Here is a 6292-nt window from a genome sequence, read left to right on the forward strand (position 1 = left end):
TAAGTGGAGCAACATATAGGGAAACTCACCCCGATAAACAGAGCTGTAATGAATACTGATGGCGCTCCTCTATAACAACTGAAAGCATACCTGAATGACATCATCTGGCGTAGCGGCCTTAGGCCTACTATATGAAAACACACCAACGGGTCAGGCCTCCCCCTCTTGGGCACCCTCTACTCACCTGAATACCTCGTTATGGCATATCTGCCCAAGAGGAAATCTCTCACCATGTGGCTAGTATCTCCACACTCGAAGAACCTCGCTGCTGATGTGGCTATGGGAACTATGCGGTATGGGTACTCTGAGACACATGAAAACCTGAATTACTGTGCGAAGCCTGAAGTGCAAACTGAATTGGCTGACCCATGAAACCTCTGCCATGTCGCACCCTGCCTCCAAAATAAGGACCAGCAAATCTCTCCGGTCTACGAGGCCACCTCGCCTCTCTATACTCTCTCTCTCCTGACCTCGTGTATCCTCTCGCTCCCGGTCCTGCATGCCCTCTAACCGGCGAGCGATCCCTACCTCCTGCTGGAACGAAACATTTGACTCCAACTCTCGAGCCGTGCTGAACGAGATATCATACCTGAGCCCCTCAACAAATCTACGGGCTCGCTCTCTAGCTGTAGCAACCAAGGCAGGTGCATGTCTAGCCGAATCACTGAATCTGGTGGCGTACTCTGATACCGACATAGTGTCCTGGCACAGCTGCTCAACTCTGCGTGCCATGCATCTCGAAGTGGCTAAGGTACAAACTCTCTCAAAACATCCCTGAAAATTGATCCCATTTAAGTGAAGCTGCATCGGCCGACTACCCAACTCATATGCCCGCCTCCACTGATAAGCCGCTCCCCTAAGCTAGAACGTAGTAAAAGCAACCCCACTCGACTCAACAATACCCATAGTGCTGATAATGCGATGGCACTCCTCTATGAAACCCATTGTGCTCTCTTAAGCCAACCGCTGAATGTAGGAGGGTTACATTTTCTTGAACCTTGCAAATCTAAGCTGCTCTTCCTCGGATGTTGCTGCCTTGACCATGGGCTGAACTGGGACCACAGGCTGTGTCGCCCTAACACCTGGAACCTGACCAGCGGACACTCGCTGCTCTGAGTGTGTTCTAGCTGCGACACGTACTCCTCATCGTCCTCTGCTTCTGCCTCTAGCGGTACTTGTTTCGGAAGCAGCATCATCGATAACCACAGCTCGTGTCCTCACCGTCGGTGAGAGAATGGAAGGATAAAAGTTCAAACTCCAAGATCTATAAGCTCACACGATAAGAATGAAGAAAGTGAGATTGTCCTCATAGTTCTGTAGCATCTCGAAGATAAGTACAGACGTCTCCGTACCTATCTGCAAGACTCTACTAAATTCGCTTATGACTCGTAGCACCTATGAACCTAGAGCTCTGATACCAACTTGTCACGACCCAAGTTCCCCTCCGTTGGGTTTCGTGACGGCACCTAGTCTTAAGGACTAGGTAAGCCTAATAATTGCAGAATAACAACAATAAATAATAACATCTAAAATTCTTCTGAAAAGGATCCTTTATACAATGAACTTCTTCCCAAAACCCGATAGTACAAGTCATAAGCTCTACAGAGTTTTGCTACACTTCTAAACACAATCGTATGGAAATAAGTACAGCAGTGTAAATATAAAATAGGAAGGTGACTCCTAAGCCTGCGAACGCAGCAGCAGTGCTACCTTGAGTCTTCTTGACAAGAATCCGCACAGCTATTAGCGAACAATACATGGATCTGCATAACAAAAAGGTGCAGAAGTGTAGTATGAGCACACCGCGACGGTGCCCAGTAAGTATCAAGACTAACCTCGGTGGAGTAGTAACGAGGAACAGTCAAGACACCTACTGGTCAAATAAACAGAATGTGATATTGATATAGAGACTACGCGATACGTCTAACAATACATAAATTGCAATAAGGGAAGCAAACAACAAGTACCCAACGAAACACCATAAGGAAAACACGAAAAGGTAAGCGAGAGTACAATTCAAATCCGAAATCACAAATACAATAAAGACAAGTTATAACTCAACAACCAGTCGCAGAAGCGGAAAGAGCCTAGGAAGGCAGAAACCACAGAAGCGGTAAAGGAACCGCACCTGCGATGGCGCAGGTGGGGATTGTGCATCGCAGATGCGGATTTTGGCCCATAAGTGAAAACCGCAGATGCGCTGTCTTGGATCGCAGAAGCGGTACCGCAGATGCGGTGGATGGACCGCAGGTGCGAAAAGCCTGGGTCAGAATGTATATAATTTTTCCTTCGCGATTTTTCAGAGGTTTCACCATTTCTAAACACGATTTCTGGAGCTTTTAGGCGATTTTGAAGAGAGAACTCAAGGAGACTTCATTGAGGTAAGGTTTTGGACCATAAAAACTCGTTTCTATGGTATTATTTCACGGATTAGAGCTGTAATTATGGAAAATAAGGGTTAAACATGGAGGAAACTAAGGCTTGGGAACTTAGGTCTTTGATTAAGGATTTGAAGGACCATTTGTGGTCGGATTTCAGAACTATTGATATGTATGAACTCATGGGGAGATAAGGAGTCTAATGATGTAAAATTTATCGAATTCCCAGATGTGGGCTCGGGGGTCGGGTTTGGTTAATTTTGGGATTCGCATTGTTTTTCGATTGTTTTCGAGTGGGCTTTGTTCCCTTAGCATATTTTTATGGTTATGTTCTGATTTTCCGTCGCTAGCATCCGGAGGCCGATTCGAGGGGCAAAGGCATCACGAGCTAGAGTTAGGGCCGAACTGAGGTGAGTAATGATTGTAAATATTGTCCTGAGGGTATGAAACCCCGGATTATACATCATTGTGCTATGTTGAGGTAACGCACACGCTGGATGACGAGCGTGGGGTCGTGCACCATTGGGGATTGTGACATAGTCCATCTTGAATGACTACTTTATCGCGTATTTGATTGGAAATTGTTGATGTATTCATGTTTTGGGCTAAATGCCATATTTGGGCTTTGTGCCGACTGTTTGAACCCTTAGGGGATTTTTACTGCTATATTCCTCATTGTTTTGACTTTATACTTGTACTCAGTCATGCTATATTCTACTCTTTTCATAACTCAGCCATGTTTACTCTATTTAAACATATTAAATGATATTTTAAATAATATTTTGGGCTGAGCATCATGTTTTACTGTTTGCCGAGTGGCTTATGAGATTCTGACTAAGTAAGGCCGAGGGCCTGTGTTGTGAGGATTCTTTTGGGTCGGGCTGCACGCCGCAGCGGTGATACACTGATTATGATTATGAGGCCGAGGGCCTGAGATTTGTACGCCATGAGGTGGCTTGTTGATATGAGGCCGAGAGCCTATTGATATGCCACAAGCTGGCTTGATATTGCACTTGGGCCGTAAGGGGCCCCTCCCGGAGTCTGTACACCCCCAGTGAGCGCGGGTACCCATTGTGATATGAGATATAGAGCCCGAGAGGCTGGTGTTGTTCCATGTTATTGCCCGAGGGGCGGATTTTATGTGTTTTATCTCTTTTTGCTGCCTTTCTTTTATTTGTTTAACTATTAAAAAGGTATGTTTAAAGGAGCTTATTCTGAACTAAGGTGTTTTATGAGATTTCACTGTTTTGTTGTACTTTATGGGTTTTATTCTACCTCTTTATAGCATGCTGTTGTGATTCTTCCTGATTTCTTATCGCTCAGTCTTCATTTATTGTTATTACTCACTGAGTTAGAGTACACACTTTACTCCCTGCACCCTGTGTGCAGATTCAGGCGCTTTAGGTCCTGCTAGCGAGGGTCGATAGCTTCCACCAGATTTCTGGAGTCCACTAGGTAGCTGCTCGGCATTCGCAGCCCAGTGTTACTCCCTCTTATCATTATTTCTTTCCCTCGTACTGGATTTTGTAATAGACTGTGCAGTCCCTTTTCCATATTTTGAGACTTATGTTAGATGCTCATGACTAGTGACACCCCGATGTCGGGCTGTGTTGGTTGTTTTCCGCAAATTGTGCTATTTCACTTACATTTTGGGATTATTAGCATGTTAATGACTTAAATTGCATTATTATATTTGTTTTAATTGGATTGGGAGTTGTGTCGACTGGCCTTGTCTTCACGAGAGGCGCCATCACGACCGGGTCTGGGCTTAGGGTCGTGACAAGTTGGTACCAGAGTCTAGGTTACATAGGTCTCACGAGTCATGAGAGGGTTTAGTAGAGTCTCGCGGATCGGTACGGAGACGTCTGTATTTATCCTTGAGAGGCTGCAGAACCTTTAGGAAAAACTTCACATTCTTGAATTCTTATCGTGCATCCTTGATTCAGCTTGAAATGTAACTCTTTGAATTCCTTCCACGCGTTCGTATGCGCACATGAGCGCTCGGTATCAGATATGCATCGACGGCTTGTGATCCCCTGATCGAGGGGCGAGATGTGATTTCTATGCAATGATGTTGGGACAGTCTAGAGGACTTGAGGCCGGGTTTTTCCTGTAGCTTGAGCACTGAGGTGCTGAGTGTGTGAGCATGTGCTTTATGAACTTATATGTTCGGTAGTGTCCCTATTAGGGGAAGTGATGGCGAGATGACTATGTGATGAGTATGATGTGACTGCGAGATGTGTTCAAACGATTTGAATAAGACGAGAAGGGTCTGCTTGGCTGTAGTAAGGACTATCCGGTACCTGATTTTCATCGTGATTTGAGGTATGGCCCGAGTTGTGGGCGTGATTGAAGGACCTTTTCATGTTGCCTCGTAGGGAAGCGAAGTAGCTTTCACATTGCGATATGAGTTCAGACTCAGGAAGATTAAGTGGCTGCGTAATGTTATGGCGGTGGAAGGGTATAAAGAGATGTTAGTTTGAGGCGAAGCAGGTGGGTTATCTCTTGCGGAGTGTTTTGAAGTTTATGCGATCCTTATGTTGTTGTTGGAAGATCTCCTTTACCAGTGAATTTGTGTGTAGCAATTTGAATTTTGATCGCTTAGGAGAGTGGGATTGATTGTTACGAGGGTGAATGCGAGAATCGCAGAAGATTTGATGTACTAGATGATATGTGTTGCACGAGCTTATGAGTGATTAGTTCAATCTCACTATGGTATTATGGTAGTAATAGAGTATATTCATTATGAGTTATTGTGTGTTTTGATCTATGGCTTCGAGCCAAGTGGGGGAGTCTGCTATTGATTAGCTGATTGCACGGTTATGTGCTATGATGGTTCCAGTTTGAGGCATATTTGTAAATCAGTTATGGCTTATGGAGGTTGAGGCCGGGGATGGCTCGAGTAAAGGAAAATTTCAATAAAGGTTATGTCATGCTTTATGGGTGTATGAGAATCGTGGAATGACTTGAGTTGTTATTAGTAAAGGATGTACGGTTCATAGAACAGGAAGTTGTTTGGTTGCATTAAGGTGAAGGTACACCCTGCGGTGTCAGAGTGCTAATGAGGCACAGGTTGTTCGGTTCATTTAATCAGTCTAGTTGCGATTTGAGTAGAGTGGATGACTCTCGAGAATGGTTCTAATGGGTTCAAGATTTTACATGTAATAATTGGAGATTTTCAAGTTGTATATTTGGCTAGAAACTGAGGTTTGCATTGGAGGGTGTCAAGACTCGTGGTATTTCTATATCATTATGGGATTCTATATATATCAGTATCGGGAAGGTAAAGGTAATGGCTTTTGATTCGCAGGAAGTCACTTCAGGGTAGGTATTTTGAATGTGGTGCGTTTAGGAATATTTAAGGGAGTATCTAGCGGCTTATAAGCCTTAGACGATGTGGTTTTATGCTTGGGTCTCGTGTGGCGAGTCTGGGCTGAGGAGTTGTGGTGTTATAGCAAGAAGAAGTATCAAGTTGAAGGTAAATCAAAAGGAACTCGGATAGATGGGATAGCTTGGTAGTAGGCCGGATCGGCATGGTAAGGATATGATTAGTTCCTTGCATGCTTACGAGGCAATGAGTTTCTGCAAGTGTTTCACGGCAATGCTCTTGGGTTTTAGTGTCCTGCGTAGCTTGGTTGAGTTAGAATGATTCAGTGCTGACGGTTTAGTTTTGTGCAAATGGAATTCAGAGATTTCTTGATGGTTTCTACCATGGTTAGAGATGTATATTTGCTACGAGCGTGAAGAGCATGGGATATGTAGTGATTTTCTTCTAGATGGGATCAATGAAAAGTTCTTGGCTAGTTGAGTACGTAGCTGCTTGTGGCTCGGAAGGGATATGAAGTTCTCATGTTTATTCTAGGATGGTATGGTATATGCGATATGTTAAGTAGGATTGAGATTTGCATGTGTAA

Source organism: Nicotiana attenuata, unplaced genomic scaffold, assembly GCF_001879085.1.
Source record: "Nicotiana attenuata strain UT unplaced genomic scaffold, NIATTr2, whole genome shotgun sequence".
Classification (NCBI taxonomy): domain Eukaryota; kingdom Viridiplantae; phylum Streptophyta; class Magnoliopsida; order Solanales; family Solanaceae; genus Nicotiana; species Nicotiana attenuata.